The sequence below is a fragment of the Hyperolius riggenbachi genome, chromosome 10 (genome assembly GCF_040937935.1).
Source record: "Hyperolius riggenbachi isolate aHypRig1 chromosome 10, aHypRig1.pri, whole genome shotgun sequence".
Taxonomy (NCBI): domain Eukaryota; kingdom Metazoa; phylum Chordata; class Amphibia; order Anura; family Hyperoliidae; genus Hyperolius; species Hyperolius riggenbachi.
The window spans coordinates 37935098-37952616 of record NC_090655.1 but is presented as its reverse complement, the minus strand read 5'-3'; the positions used below and the strand labels follow the sequence as shown (position 1 = coordinate 37952616).

The 17519-nt window shown below is 46.3% G+C and overlaps 1 protein-coding gene across 3 annotated transcripts in view; it reads right to left on the bottom strand.

Moving 5' to 3' along the window:
- DNTT (DNA nucleotidylexotransferase) overlaps nucleotides 1-17519 on the bottom strand; it is a 614660-nt gene that overhangs the window by 498555 nt on the left and 98586 nt on the right. The window lies entirely within an intron of this gene.

The window sequence follows — 17519 nt, the reverse complement described above, 5'->3', positions numbered from 1 at the left end:
GGAGAGATGAACCACGGTCTGCCGCTAATTACCAGGGAGACTGTGAGTGGATCTGGATGGTGGGACCTCTGCTCCTGTCACTGCAATCATTATCTGCATCCTGGACAATACAAACCCTGGCTGCCCAGTATTAATGATTAATCATTCTGATTATCAGCATATATGTTGTTACTTACAGTATATGCTGATTATTCAGTAGTGCAGAACAGCCAGTTGTCATACTGTCCAGGATAGGATAATGATGTGACATGCAGTAACAGGAGCAGAGGTAGGGCAGCACTCTAAAGCTCTATGTACATAAGCTGACTTGCTGCAGAAAGTTCCTGTGTCTCTGGCTGCCCCCCTTCTGATTGTTGTGTTTTAGTCTCTGCTTCCCATGTACTCCATCCCCTTCCATCCTCTCTTTCTGTTTTTTCCTTTCACCTTGTGCCCCTGCCAAAAAGGACCCCCATGGTAAGACATATTTCTCCCATTCATTCTCCCTCCTGTGACTCCCACTTTCCAGTATCTCTCCCTCCTCTCATCCCTCTCTCTACCTATTTTCTCCCCCAGGGTCACCTGATCGACCAGGCGATGACTATTTTCTGGTGAAATGCTTTAGAATTACGATTATGTTTTGGTTGAAACACTGTGGGGGAGAGGGGGGGGAGCACAGGTTTTCTCGCCTGGAGTGGCAAAATAGCTAGAGGCGCCCCTGGTCAGGATATGGAGAGGAGCCAGTAGGACGCCGGGGGACCTCGCGGCCTACAGTGGGCTGGAGGAGGCCCCAGGTAAGTGAAGTTTTTGATTGTATTGAACTGCTCAGGGTCCCTTTAAAGGTTTCACCTAAACAACTTTTGGTGTGATCTTGGGTAGTTTGGTGACCACAGGAGAAGCTGAAGCAGATTTTCAAGCTAGAATAAAGCAAACAATGCTTTTGTTAAAGCGGACTGAAATGAAACATTTTTTTTTTAAATTAAAAACATTTAGTTGCACCACTCTGACACATACAAAGATAAATAAACACTTCTTCAAGCCTATGAGCATTTCAGTGCATGCTTTTCTCCCTTCTCTTTGCATAACTAGGGTTATACAGGTGGCAGCCATTAGCAATTCCTCCATTGCCGGACACCATCTCCTCCACCAGTTTGCCGGATTTTTTCCCGGCAATTTGAAAGGAAGGGAGGGGTTTCTCCAATAGATGTAAAATATTTTATATTTGTCATCATGCAGCTGAAAAAGGCTGCTATTTATTATTATAATTTAGAAAATATATTTTATTTCTGAAATCTTGTATTTTTAATTTGGGTCCACTTTAAACTCTGCCTAATACTGGAAAATAACTTAATTTCCAAAAACAATAAGACTGGAGTCTTCAACACTGGCATACAGTCTGTCATATTACATATATGAATGTGAAAGGTTACTCAGGATATTAACTCCCAATTACAGACATTCCTCAATTGGTATCTACACAGAACTCTAAATTAAAGTTGACCAGATAGTATATAGAAAATGTAGAAAAAGAACATACCAACAGACCATAGAAAACAAATTCAAAAGTAGACGGGAAACTGAACAGTAAAATTAAAAACAATGGTGCATGAGCCAGCCTGGGGCCCCGGGAACTCTCACTGCCCGGGGCCCCAGAACCAGCATCTAACACCATATGTGAGCGCAGCCAAACCCTTGGAGCTGCCACCCCCAAGGCCTGTCTCCTACTGCTCTAAAACTTACCAAACACACAAATGGAGAAACTCACTCCCAAACAGTTCTCTGCTGCTTTATAAAGCCTGCAGGCTGCTTATAAGCCAATGAGAAATGCACACATATAATACACCTAGCTTGCAGTGATTAATCAAGCAGAAGCTGAGCAAGTCAGCCAGTCAGTTGGAGAGGGCTTCAGTTGCATATAGACAATGGCTATATGACCAGCAGGGGGCACCAGCGTGCAGGATATTCCCTCTCATCTGCCCCCCTCCTAACTAAACTGCATGGGCAGGCTTTATAAAGCAGCAGATAACTGTTTGGGAGTGAGTTTCTCCATTTGTGTGTTTGGTGGGAAACTGAACAGGACACACTTTACACATTCACGATTAAGCCATATTAAAAACAGCTCTAAACTGGAACCCCCAAGGTTCTCAAAAACGAGGCCAGCCAAAAATAACTTGGAAGAGAATTGTAGAGAGAGAGGCTCAGAGTGCCAACAAGACCTGGACAGAAGTGAAGGCCCTGGCCAAAGACTGACAAAACTAGAAGGCTTTCTGAAAATGTCCTAAGCTCCAGTGGGAGCAACAGGAAATAAGTCAATTAAGTCACTGCTAAGTATTAGGTTTGTTAGAGAGTTGTGGCAGATAAAGTATATATCTGTTGAGATACAAATCAAAGCTTGTGTGCCAATATTGTTAGCATAAGATTTGTTGTTAGAATTCGGGACTGTTCTAATTTGGCTTGAGTCATCGCGATAAACCCCCAAAAATGTGTTAACATTTTATTTAAGTCAATGGTGGTTAATGGCAAAGCTCTCAATACATGTTAGCATTACCAGATTTGCTGGGTATGTCAAGGAAAACAGTGGGAACAAAGGAAAAAAGACATTGTAGTTTTTGAGAAAATTAATTTTAAAAATTCAAAGAAAACATGTTTTTTAAAAGTGTAAAGATGACATCTTCTGTGGTATACTTTAATGTATACTTTTGCAAAGCTCTGTATACACATTTTATACATTAAAAAACATTGCCCCCCCCCCCCCAGCCTCTTTAACACCTTGTTGCCCATGCAGACTAGTATTGCCAGAATGGAGAGCCTGGGCCACGTGGGGCTCTAGCTATACAAGAACGCATGGTCTTAGGCAGGGGCGTAACAATAGACCCTGTGTTAAGCTTGGGGGTGTAATCTCCACAGTCAGCATACAACACATAAGCTGACGTGAAGGAGGTACACACACCAGCACAAGGGATCAGGATATCCCCAGTTTAGTGGAGGAGAGGACTGACTCCAATAGGAGATTGTGGTGCACAGAGCCGGTGCAGATCTGAACAGCCACAAACACTTTCGTAATAACGTCTCAGCGCAAGGTAGCGCTGAGCGCATAAACCAGGACTGAGGAGATCAGGACAGGTAGACAGAATGAACGCTTGCTAGCTAGCGATTACTTAGCGACAGCAAGCGTCCAAAACCAGACAGACTGGAATGAGGCAGCCAATGCGTTGCGGCGATGGCGTGCCTCACAAAGACAGGACAGGAGAGACAGGAAATAGCAGGATCGAGATAGATGAACGTAACACAGATAAATATACAATAAGTATGTTTTCCTAGCGTATTACAATTACAGCTATCAATGAAACTATTCGTAACGTCTGACTAACATATGTATATATTGGCAATGAACCGATATATGACATAAGCAGGAACTCTGACTAAGACTGAAGTAATACAGGGAACAGGACTCAGAAGGATTCGCTATCTCTTCGCAGAGATGAACGCAATCCACAAACAGGACCAGGAACAGGATAACTAGCTCAGCACGGGTGTTCACGATACGCGCAAACTACCAAAACGTGCTGGAAAACTGACTAGCTGAACACAGGAAATAAACAGTTCGTGTACGTATATATCAGCGACACTGATATATTAACGTAACACGAATACAAGGAAAATAACAAAATGCGCAAGTATGCGTATATATTGGCGATGAACCAATATATGACACAAGACAAGCAAGTAGCAACTTCTAGAACAAGAGCAGAACTAGGAGGACTCGCTGACCCCTTCGCAGGAGTCAGCGCAGTCCACACGGACCAGGAACGAGGTGGGGCACGAGCAGAGTAACAGATAGAGTCTGAAACTATGATAGCCCATGAGACATTGCAGGAAGCAGTTCTTTATACTGAGGTCATCCAATGGGAGCAGACCTGCAGATTCCCACACAAGTGAATGGTAATTAATCACAGGCTGATAGCAGGAAAAGGCAGACAATGATATGCAGCCTGCAGGAAAGGGACTGCCCCTCCACTGCAGCAGACAATGTTTGTTTACACAAGAGCATGTCAAACTGTCATTAATTTCAGAGTGACTGCAGATGGAATCAGCAACTAGTTCAAGTGCAAACCAAACTATGCAAGAAAATGCATGTAATGTCATCAGAACTGCTTGGGTTACAATACCACTGCAGCCAGCAATAAACGCTGCAGACATGATCATAACATTACCTCCCCCCTTAAAAGCGGATACCAGACGCTTTTTGAAACTGAAATTCCCAACAAAACAATCTGACTGATAATTCATGATGACCGGGACAACCCGGCAAGACCAAATTCCAGAATCAGTCCCCACAAGACTGGACCCATCAGAACCAGAACCTACAGAACCATGCCCGTCAGCACCACAAGCCTCAGTGTGATACCCATCAGAACCACGACTTCCAGAGAAAAGCCCCCAGAAACTCTCTGAGCGATACCCACCGCCTTCTCGGGACTGTCCAAAAACGCCAAAGCCTTTGCAATGCCCACCGGAACTGTCCCCACCAACACAAAACCCACCGTTGAACCAGTCCAAGGTACCAGGACAAGTTTCCTCAGAGATCTCCCAGAACACTTGGAAGCTCCAAAGAGATCCCCACAGGTCAGAACGCCCCTTAGGTTCACATGGAGAACCATCAAGAACCCCTATGGAACCCAGGGCAACTCTAGAGTCAGGGTCACAAGGACAAACATCAAGATCAGGGTTTTTAGGGACCAGAACCATCTCCGGGCATGCAGGCCAACCGGCAACATCAGAACATGTCTCCACTAGGGAAGCGTGTGAGCACGCCAACACAGACACACTTGGGCACTCTGGCATACGAAGCACATCTGGGCACACTGGCACAAGAGAGACTTCTGGGCATGTCAAGGAACTGCAAACCTCAAAGTCAGTCAAGGTAGGACCGAAACCAGGACTGGGCAAAAAAAAATCATCATGACTAGACTTCACAGTTACTGGATTGTCACTAAAAAATGCAGGATTAGACTTAAATGTCTCTGATTCCAGCAAAGTTATTAACAAATCATGTTCAGGGGCATTTACAAGACAGGACAAATCTTCTGATGTATGCACCGAACTAGACAGGGTTCCCATAACTTCTTCTGGACTAGACAGAGACTCATCAAATACACTGGATTGGAGCTCATGAAGGGCTGCAAAACAAGTCAGTAGTGCAGCAATCCCCACTGAACTAGGCAAAACTGAGTAACTCACTGGACAGGAAGGGGACTCAGGAACTTCTGCCACACCGGCCAGAGAACCAGAATTTTCCAGGATACAGGGCTGGGTTTCAGAAACACTCATTAACCCGGACTGAAATTCTGAGATTTCTATTATTTTTTCCAGCGAGTCAGAATTATCCATGTTACAGGGCAAGACTTTTGAAACATTCAGAGGACAGGGCTGGAGTTCTTCGGCTGTTACAACACTGGAGAGGGACTCAACAACATTGGTTAAATCAGACTGTGTACAGGGCAAGGTATCTAACACACTTGCTGACGAGGACAATATTTCAATGGCTTCTGCTTCGCTGGGCAGAAATTCATCAAGTTTTATTAGAGCAGACTGTAATTCCAAAACAGCTGCTAGACAAGTGAATATTACTGCAACACCAACTGAGGTAAGCAGTGCCTCAGACTGTTCTGCTAGAGGGTTTGAAGTATCCAAAGTACTAGGTGAAGCATAAGACTCTGTGACCACAGCTTCACTGGACAGGATCACTGAACAGTCCACACTGCAGGGCAAAACCATGGAAGCACCTGCTGGACAGCATAATGATTCTGTGACCTGAGTTTCATTGGAGAGATCTACTGCACAATTCATGGTACAGGGCAAGTTCACTGGAACATTTTCTGAACACGGTAATAATTCTGCGATTTCGGACTCACATAGCAGACGCTCTGAGTTATTCATGAAACTAGAGTGAGGTGTAGAAACAGGAAGATCAAAACACAATGTTTGCGCATCTAAATCACCATTCAATTGTGAAATTGGAAAATTCAGATGCTGGGGTTCTGAGATTTCTGGACAGGATCGCTGGGACTCAGAAACTGATGTAGTGCATCTATTGGCATCTGCTGGATCAGACAGGAGTTGAACTTTATTAACACAGGTAATTTCTGCAGAAGTGTTTGCAGAGACAGGCAAGATTTTTCTGGTGTCTGTTTCACTGAACAAAGACTCATGAGTACTGGCTAGGCTGGACTCAGAGGTCAGCAGGACCTCTGGGTCCTCTGCTGAGAAATTTGTGCAGGGCAAGATTAAGGAAGTATTAGTAATTTCTGTCTTACTGGGAAGTAACACTGAGTTATCCATGGTACAGGGTGGAATTACAGGAACTTCAATTTCACACAAAAGGAGCTCTGAATCACTCGCTGAATCAGCCAAAGGTGCTGAAGCAGGCGAGTCCTCAGGAACTGAGGAAGTGGAACAATCTCCACTTGACAGTGTGTCTTCCCTGGTATCAACTGATTGAATTGCATAAAAATCGTCCAGAATCATTCTCCACACATCGATCAATGGAGCCACAAAGTCATACCCACACACACCAGTTTTTATTAGGTTATAAGCAGACTTAATGCATGCATTCAATACTAATTCACTTTTTGCACTGTAAAACTGACAAAATGAACTTGCATCTTTCTTCCATTCATAGACCAGAGCTTCCATCTCTCCTTTCTCAAATGGAGGATCCCATGCATATTTAACAGCTGAGCATTCCGGCTGATCATAGTTTGCAAATGTGTTAGTGGCAGAAACATACATTGGGTTATTTAGCAGGTGATTGGCCGATTTCTTATTCCTAAGGATCTCCAATACCTGTAGCAAGTATTGAACTGTAGTGTATGCAAATTTCCCTTGCTGCACGAATAAATTGATCTGTTCAATACTCTGTAATATATCTTCATAATCATATTCAGATAATTCATTTAAACAAGAACCTTTATTTTCCCTGGCTAGCAATGAAAGTTCATTAGTAGTTTCATAGGTCCATTTGACTCCCCTGAATGGTGATTGAATTTCATTATCTGCTAATGGTGGAGTCTCGTTACAGATCTGATGCGCAGTCGCCAAGGGCAACGACTCCGCTGATTGTAACGCTTTTCTTTTGGAGCGTTTACGTTTGGCTTTAGACCCTGCTGCCTTAGCAGAAGAAAAGTTATCAGAACAATTATCTGCTTGCTGATTATTTTTGTAGGCAGTAGAAGGAGCAGCTGATTGACAAGCTGCCAGGAGCTTATCAAAAGGGCTAGGCAAATCGGTTTTGCGCAGCCAGTTATGGATCACAAACGCTAGAAATTCCAGTGGTCTTTCTTTTAAATTGGTATGATCCAAGACATCGTAGGCCCACTGAAACAATCTTCCCTTAAATAAAACATAAACTAGCTGGGGGGCCCACGTTGAAACAGGAGTAGCCTGGAGCTCAGGATTGGCCAGGAACCTGGCACATTCGGAAAAAAACTCATTTTCTGTTTCAGAATTGAGCTTCTCAAATTTCTTAAAGGAACAGGAACCATAACAAACAGTGTCATTTTTGCTGGGAACCCCCCCCCCCACAATGGGGATTGGTAATGGGGCTATCATAATGTTAAGCTTGGGGGTGTAATCTCCACAGTCAGCATACAACACATAAGCTGACGTGAAGGAGGTACACACACCAGCACAAGGGATCAGGATATCCCCAGTTTAGTGGAGGAGAGGACTGACTCCAATAGGAGATTGTGGTGCACAGAGCCGGTGCAGATCTGAACAGCCACAAACACTTTCGTAATAACGTCTCAGCGCAAGGTAGCGCTGAGCGCATAAACCAGGACTGAGGAGATCAGGACAGGTAGACAGAATGAACGCTTGCTAGCTAGCGATTACTTAGCGACAGCAAGCGTCCAAAACCAGACAGACTGGAATGAGGCAGCCAATGCGTTGCGGCGATGGCGTGCCTCACAAAGACAGGACAGGAGAGACAGGAAATAGCAGGATCGAGATAGATGAACGTAACACAGATAAATATACAATAAGTATGTTTTCCTAGCGTATTACAATTACAGCTATCAATGAAACTATTCGTAACGTCTGACTAACATATGTATATATTGGCAATGAACCGATATATGACATAAGCAGGAACTCTGACTAAGACTGAAGTAATACAGGGAACAGGACTCAGAAGGATTCGCTATCTCTTCGCAGAGATGAACGCAATCCACAAACAGGACCAGGAACAGGATAACTAGCTCAGCACGGGTGTTCACGATACGCGCAAACTACCAAAACGTGCTGGAAAACTGACTAGCTGAACACAGGAAATAAACAGTTCGTGTACGTATATATCAGCGACACTGATATATTAACGTAACACGAATACAAGGAAAATAACAAAATGCGCAAGTATGCGTATATATTGGCGATGAACCAATATATGACACAAGACAAGCAAGTAGCAACTTCTAGAACAAGAGCAGAACTAGGAGGACTCGCTGACCCCTTCGCAGGAGTCAGCGCAGTCCACACGGACCAGGAACGAGGTGGGGCACGAGCAGAGTAACAGATAGAGTCTGAAACTATGATAGCCCATGAGACATTGCAGGAAGCAGTTCTTTATACTGAGGTCATCCAATGGGAGCAGACCTGCAGATTCCCACACAAGTGAATGGTAATTAATCACAGGCTGATAGCAGGAAAAGGCAGACAATGATATGCAGCCTGCAGGAAAGGGACTGCCCCTCCACTGCAGCAGACAATGTTTGTTTACACAAGAGCATGTCAAACTGTCATTAATTTCAGAGTGACTGCAGATGGAATCAGCAACTAGTTCAAGTGCAAACCAAACTATGCAAGAAAATGCATGTAATGTCATCAGAACTGCTTGGGTTACAATACCACTGCAGCCAGCAATAAACGCTGCAGACATGATCATAACACCCTGGAAGGGATAACGCTGCAGGGGGGCCTGTCCTGAGAGACTGACAACTTAGCGCATGGAGAAAAAACTTTCTGCTCTCTGCACAATTGTTCTAATGACTGCATCTGCTCAGCCACGGATAAGGAATCATACAAAGTTTTGCAGACAAATATTTGTAGACAGTCCCTATTCAGTGTGCAGCAGGCTCTTGTGTACAGTACCCAGTCCCCAACCTCTCTACCTCTCCCCAAGTGCTCTGTACTGTAGTGATGCTGGAGGAGTCTGCAGAGACAGTTCTGCTCCATCAGAGATGGACAGAGTGAGTGTAATAAGCTGAGTATGGGAGCACACGCATTTGTCAGCTTTCTGTATACATGAAACCACGCACATTTTATCAGAGAAGCTCATGCAATTGAGAATATGCAGTCTGTTTTTATCTGCATGGGGAAAACAAATTCAAGTGTGCTCTAACCAATTGATTAACATTGGTTCTCAGTTTACGAGTGCAGAAAGCAGCGGGGGGGGGGGGGGGGGGGGGACTGGATGGTTGGCAGGATAAGGCCCCATCTAAAGTTTTGCAGGGGGGCCCAGTGATTTCTAGTTACGCCCCTGGTCTCAGGCATGAAGAGATCTGGAAGAGAGGGGTGGCAAAGTCTCCCCCTCCCTCACCCCCAGAGCCCTTGTATAATCCATGGACATCCACCTCCAGTGTCCAGGAGGAGATTTGTAGTAACAACCCCTGCACCTGTGGATGTAGGACCTGGGGGGTCATGGAATTTTCAAAATGCTCTGAGGGTTGCTATATTTAGTATAGCAAATGTAACGACACTGCTGCCAGCACACAAAAAATGCCCACTGAACATGCTTAAGGGACAGGATAGTGAAAGTTCTAAAAAACAAACTTGTAAGTTACTGTAATTATATTTTTGCAAGTTTCCACTTATTGTAATCAGTCTCATGGTCAATGTATTTGCAATAAGTTACAACTTCCCAGAATACGCAAATCTCATTTGGAATTCCATGCAAAATTTCAGGATTGAATCAGATTGCAGCCTTCTGACCAACCATAGTTGCTACTAAATATGTTGTATCACTCACTTCATTTATAAAAAAAATTGTAAAAATGTTGCCTACAGATTCCGGTTGGCGCCGCTCACAAAGCCCGCGTTCCATTATAACACAATAAGTGTGATGAATATCAGAGCAGCTATAGCCTGCCATCTGCTGTTGGTTTCTGACAACGGTCATGAATAATGCCTGGTTTTTGATTATGTTAGATCTTCCTTCTGTTTCAGATCATAGAAGCGCAGAGTCTAGAGGCTGATATTTACTACCTCAGGCGCAAAATTTGTGTAGCCTTTCAAATGTGGCGGTAATCTGCATCATAAAAGGAAGATTTCAGACTTTCATAGCAGCTGTAGTTTTTGCATTACTGCATGCAGACTGTAAAGTTGAAATTGATCAACAGCATGAAATATATTGAAAATCCAGTGTTCTCCCCACGCTCTTTTAGCCGGATGCTCCACCCGGCTAATTTGGTGAGCATCTAGCTGTCATCGGCATGCCTCCTAATCCTCCTCCTATGATGTAAGCCAGGGGTCCCCAAACGTTTTGGGTCGAGGGCCGGGTCAACATACTTCAGACTGCTGGGGGGCCGGAGTGTACATAAAATGATGTAGAAGTCTTTGTGGGCCAGACAGTGAAGCATATCCAGGTGACAACTTGCAGTCCAATTGGACAGCAGTGTCACCTGATGTGGAATCTGATTGAAAACTAGCGAATTACTGCTTTCTGGCTTTATTCTATATGCGGACCATCAATATTTAAAGATGTAGCTGACCGCATCTATAATACATTTTTTGAGTGGGGGGGGGGCGGTAAAAAAGCCTCAGGGGGTTACAGTCGGCCCGCGGACCTTAGTCTGAGGACCACTGATGTAAGCAGAGTTGCGCAGAGAGGCACTACCTCTGAATTCCCCCATTGTGCCCCGCCCCGCTACTTTTTCATGCCACCTGGCTGGAAAAAAATTCTGGGGGGAACACTGAAAATTTATCAAACCCCAGCAGTGCAATGCTACTGGCAGTCAATCTACCGCTGCTCTCCCCGCCCCCACCCCAATCAATGGAGATTTGTTTTTGTGACATTGATCATTTCACTCAATTTACTGTAAAATGTATCTAAATTACAATCAATGTATCACGTTGTGCAATAGATTCCTGTCAGATGCGATCAGATTGATCAAATCTTCCAGGAATCGCCTGTGAAAACTGATGTGTGTATGCAGGGACGGATTTTCCATAAGGCACTGTAGGCGCGTGCCTATAGGCGCCTGATGATGGAGAGGCGGCTCACTTCCCTCCCTAGTGCCTCCCTCTCTCCTTCCCAATGCAGAGTCCCGAGCAGTGTGTAAATGAGAGGTTACTTAACCGGGTCTCTGCAGTTTACTGACCAGTGCTCCCTTCAGTCGGGGGGATCCTCTAGCTACTTACTACTTGGGGACATCTCTACCTTTGATGGGCAAGGGAAGTAAGGGAGAAGGGACAGCTGGGGCAGCCAGCACGCTTGCGGTGCAGTTCAGTGGGGGTTATAGGTTCATGGAGGGAGAAGTCTAGGGTGCCAGGACATCTGTGCCTATAGGCTCCTGTGAGGTTAATCCGGGCCTGTGTGTATGGCTAGCATAAGTTAGATCAGTACAGCAATGGGGAGCACCACACACACAGAAAGCCTAGCCAAAATACCAACAGTAAATATCAGTTGACATAGATTTAAACAAAAAGGTTATCACTCTCGAGAAGGAAAGGAATGACATAACTAAATACATCAAAATTACTTTGTAGGTTCTATTTTTTGTTTAATACGTTAAACTAATAATCATCAAATTCAATTTCTATGTCTGTTGATATTTAATTTTGGTATTATGGCTAGGCTTTTATATGTAAAGATATTCAGTTAATATGATGACTACACGGAATATGTTGGTGGTTTATAAATTAATAATAATAATAATAATGAAAATGGTTTTGTGTCTTGTAATGTTGCTGTTGGCTGCATTGAATAGATTGTGTATAACAGAAAACATTTAGGCTGGGCATTTTTCGTCCGTTCTCCACTCATCAAGTGAACGGCTCCTGTTTTACAAACAGGAGCCGTTCACACTTGCCGTGTTACAACAGATCAGCGGGATCAGCGTTTACTTCCTGTATATGCGCTGCTGCTAGGGCACCGCTCTCCTGTCTCCACTGTGGGCGGGTCTCGGCTGATCTGAAGACTCAGTGCTGCGCCGAATATGCAGTGAGGGCCGGCCAGGGACAATGTGGTCAGGGGCAAACCCGGGGGGGGGGGGGGTGGGATTCCTGAAAGGTCTCTCTCAGCCACGCACAATACAGTGTAATAATATGGTAGGACATCATGCTGGGTACACATAATGCAATTTCCCGTCCAATTGACAGGCCCTGACAATTATTTCCTAAATATCCAATCTGCTCCCGATCGACAACAGGATCGATCCGGGGCAGTTTGACTACAGATAATGAGGACAGCCGACATTGCTAATGAAGGGGAAAGTGAAGCATTCTCCCAGCAGGGCACATACCTGACTGTTAAGTTCTCCAGAGCTACTCCATGCTCTGTGCACACACTGCTGCTCCATGCTCTGCGCACGCACTGCTGCTCCATGCTCTGTACTCACACTGCTGCTCTATGCTCTGCATACACAGTGCTGCTCCATGCTCTGTACACACGCTGCTGCTCCATGCTCTGTACACACGCTGCTGCTCCATGCTCTGTACACACGCTGTTGCTCCATGCTCTGTACACACGCTGTTGCTCCATGCTCTGTACACACGCTGCTGCTCCATGCGCTGTACACATGTTGCTGCTCCATGCTCTGTACACACGTTACTGCTCCATGCTCTGTACACGCTGCTGCTCCATGCTCTGTACACACGCTGCTGCTCCACATTCTGTACACACACTGCTGCTCCACGCTCTGTACACACGCTGCTGCTCCATGCCCTGTACACACGCTGCTGCTCCATGCCCTGTACACACGCTGCTGCTCCATGCCCTGTACACACACTGCTGCTCCACGCTCTGTACACACGCTGCTGCTCCACGCTCTGTACACACGCTGCTGCTCCATGCTCTGTACACACACTGCTGCTCCATGCTCTGTACACACACTGCTGCTCCATGCTCTGTACTCACACTGCTGCTCTATGCTCTTTATACACAGTGCTGCTCCATGCTCTGTACACACGCTGCTGCTCCATGCTCTGTACACATGCTGCTGCTCCATGCTCTGTACACACGTTGTTGCTCCATGCTCTGTACACACGCTGTTGCTCCATGCTCTGTACACACGCTGTTGCTCCATGCTCTGTACACACGCTGCTGCTCCATGCGCTGTACACATGTTGCTGCTCCATGCTCTGTACACACACTGCTGCTCCACGCTCTGTACACACGCTGCTGCTCCACGCCCTGTACACACACACTGCTGCTCCATGCCCTGTACACACACTGCTGCTCCACGCTCTGTACACACGCTGCTGCTCCACGCTCTGTACAAACGCTGCTGCTCCATGCCCTGTACACACGCTGCTGCTCCATGCCTTGTACACACGCTGCTGCTGCTCCTTGTTCTGTACACACGCTGCTGCTCCACGCTCTGTACACACGCTGCTGTTCCACGCTCTGTACACACACATGCTCTGTACACACGCTGCTGCTCCATGCTCTGTACACACGCTGCTGCTACATCCAAAGTCAACTGTAGCAGGTAAAGAAAGGGGGCAGTGCTGTGAACTGCAGGGTGCCTGCAGATATTGTGGTGTCTCAACGTGTGCCTGTCCATAGACACTGCACTGGCCCTGGTCTGAGGGGGTATTCTGGGCAGGGCCGGGCCGAGGCATAGGCTGGAGAGGCTCCAGCCTCGGGGCGCAGTGTAGGAGGGGGCGCACAATTCATTCAGCTGTCATTCCTAATTGTGTTTGGAGCAGAAAGAAATAAGAAAAGGACATACATAGCAGTGACTGCAAGCCAGTTAACTAGATATTAAGGTGTTGGGGAGGTTGTGGGCCCTGTGGCACCTCTTAGTCTAATAGCAATCAGTGTGTGACGGCTAGGGTGGGAGGGATGGAGGGGCACACTTTGGTGTCTCAGCCTTGGGTGCTGGAGGACCTTGTCCCTGCTCTGATTCTGGGCAGCTGTAATCCCCCCCTTCGTTTGCCTATGGTGATGGAGGAGGGTTGCCGCCAACTCTAGGTCCACGTAGATAGTGGGGAATGGAATAATTTGGCTTCCAGCAATTGCTGGTGGCTGAATTATAGTGTTTTATAGGTAACTTCAGCGCCGTCTTGTGACGGTGCTGAAGTTACTCAATGTGCGGCGCTATAGCCGTAACTCCTATTACGGTCTATGGTGGCGCCGGCTGCGCCCAAGTCTCCTTCGCTGGATTGGCAGTGTTTGCCTTTACCTGGCTACCTCTACTGGGGGCACCTATACCTGGCTACCTGTACTGGGGTCACCTATGCTTGGCTACCTATACGGTGGGCACCTATGCCTGGCTACCTGTACTGGGGGCACCTATACCTGGCTACCTGTACTGGGGGCACCTATGCTTGGCTACCTATACGGTGGGCACCTATGCCTGGCAATCTATAATGGGGAAACCTATGCCTAGCTACCTCTACCTGGCTATCTGTACTAGGGGCACCTATACCTGGCTACCTGTACTGGGGGCACCTGTGCTTGGCTAACTATATGGTGGGCACCTATGCCTGGCTACCTATAATGGGGAAACCTATGCCTGGCTACCTCTACTGGGGGCATCTATGCCTGGCTACCTATACTAGGCACACCTATACCTGGCTTTATATACTGGGGGATCTATGCTTGGCTTCCTATACAGGTGGCACCTATACCTGGCTACCTACCTATTATATTGAGGGTGGGTTAGTTTGGTCGCACCAGGCCTATAGGTGCGGTGTAAGTTGTGCGATCATTCCAGATGGGCAGGGGCATCCTCAAAAGTTGGCCTCAGGCAGCAAAAAGTCTAGAACTGGCCCTGTGCATACACCCCATTAATAGTAAATTCAAAGATACTTTTGTTGGGGTTCCTAGTATTTCTGCAATAACAGAGAACAGAGAATCCAGGCTAAGGCACCTTTGATTCTGCTGCCAGCATTGGGCTCACCGATCAAGTTTTGAGAAGAAGACAGAAGAATAGAAGATCTGAAGCTAAGCATTTAAAGAATAAAGAAAGATGTTTAAAGTTGAAAATAAAAAAAACTGTATTATTTTTGTGTTTTATTTCAAGTAAAGTTTTTAATTGTATCCTTATGTTTGGAAGAAATATGGAGTTGTTTACCCATAAACCTGGGATGGAAGGACATCTGGAGCCTCCTTATTACTGAAGGGGGTTTCCTGATTCCACTAAAAATCCCCCCAAGGTCTACAGCCACATGGTTAATCCCACCTCTTCTATGACAAGTTAGGGATGAGCCCCTGCCTTTGACATTGACACCCACCTACGCCTAACCCTAAGTCCCCCCCCCCCCCCCCCATGGTGCTGCCTAACCTTAACCCCCTCCACATGACTTACCTTAACCATCCCCCCTGCTGCATAACTTTAACCACTCCTCCCTGCTGCCTAATCCTTAACTAACCCCTCCAGGTGCCGAACCTTAACCTCTACCCACTAAATTTTACTACGCAGTGCCTAACCAAAGCACCTGATATTTATCGTCCGCCATAATTACAGTTCATTGCCGTTAATCGCGGCTCTTGCTATTGCCACATATGGCGGCGCCATTTTCAGTGGCGTTCGTCCTGTGACATTTAAAAAAAAATGCCCAAGAAATTGCCAAAACCTCAAGTAAACTTTTTACATGTTGTCATTATGGGGTGTTGTGTATAATTCTGAAAAAAAAAAGGAATTTAATCCGTTTTGGAATAAGGCTGTAACACAACAAAATGTGGAAAAAGTGATGTGCTGTGAATACTTTACGGATGCCCTGTATAAAAGTAAGCCAAACTGCTGCACTCTGTACCGAATACTTCAATTTCCTGTTTATCTGTAGCATCAAAATACGCAGCTCGTTACATTTTCTGGAAATACCACAGACTCCCGTCTGATTTTTCCTGTACCAAGAAGAATCAGTTGGCGAGTCAACGGCTGCTTCCTGTGGTTCGTCTTTTCGATAGACAAATATTCACATTAATGGTTAGCTCGTGCTGCAAAGCTGGGAATGGAGCCATGCCTTGTACCTACTGTTGTGGTATGAGAAGCGGCAGAGCCGCTGATGGTCCCCCTGGTACCTGGACAGCTGTGCCCATTTCTTGGCACAGGCACAGCAACCATGGCAGGACGTTCTCTGCTATACATAGCAAAAAGCTTAGCAGCTACGCGATACACAATCGCACAATAACAGATGCTCCGTAATTATACACAACAAGTGCGCTCCTGACCCGCATTTCACAGTTTTCTACGGACGCAGATGACTGTTTATTAATCGCCATCAAAGATACTTCGATGATTTAAGCTGCTAAAATGAGTTGTGTATTGAATTGTCAAGGGAAAGCAATGTATCAGTAGCTGAGACAGGCAAGCGAGCTTGTGTTAGAAGGCATGCTGTACTGGAGAGTTTCATCAGTATATCAAAGATCAAGTGATGTCAAGGACAGGCAGAGGCATCCAAGTCCCCGCTGAAATATAGGGCAATAGCCAGAAGTATGAAGGACACTAGGGTTGTGGGGAGGGGGGAAGCGCTGTACATCATGGACATATCATCATCTACAGAATAAATCCAAAAATAAGATGTACTAGGTGTTTAACCACTTCACGTTCCTGGGTTTTTACCCCTCAAAGGAAACTTGAGATGAATATACAGGAAGCATTTATACGTACGTGGTGCTGTCTCCCTGGGCCGCTCTGATCCCCTGCTGGCTATCCCGGTACATTGCTTCAGTTGTGCATGCGTTATGGGGGCACCCAAATCGGGCTGCCATGGCTGGGAGCATTCTGCTCTACGCAGCTTTACTGTGCAGGTGTAGAATGCTCAGGGCCATAAAACGCAACAGGGGTATGCGTGGGTGACAGAGTACGACTGAAGCAATATACTGGGATGACCAGTGGAGGATCGGAGTGGCCCAGGGAGACTGCGAGGGACTCTATGACCTGAAGGGGGCTGGAGGAAGCCCCAGAAATGTATAAACGCTTCCCGTATATTTGTCTCACGTACACTTTAAGATCACTGACAATTTTGACACTTCAGCTGTGTCACTGCAGACTGCAGATTATAGTGCACAGCGGGCGTTTCAACTACGCCTCTCCCGGGATCCAGACGCCAGCAGTAGAGCTGCTCAAATCTGGAACCGGGAGACATCTGGATAGTTCTATCCGGATATCTCCCAGTTACCTGTGCGGGGTGAGCGGAGGAGTCAATCTTACCTGTCTGGCGTCTTCTTCGGTCCGGCTCTCGGCGCCTCCCACGATGCGGTCCAAGCGGCGGTCACGTGATTACAAACGCTTCCTCCTTCCGGGTTGAAGGAGGAAGTGTTTGTAATCACATAACGTGCGTGGAGCGCATCGTGGGAGGCACCGAGGGACGGACGA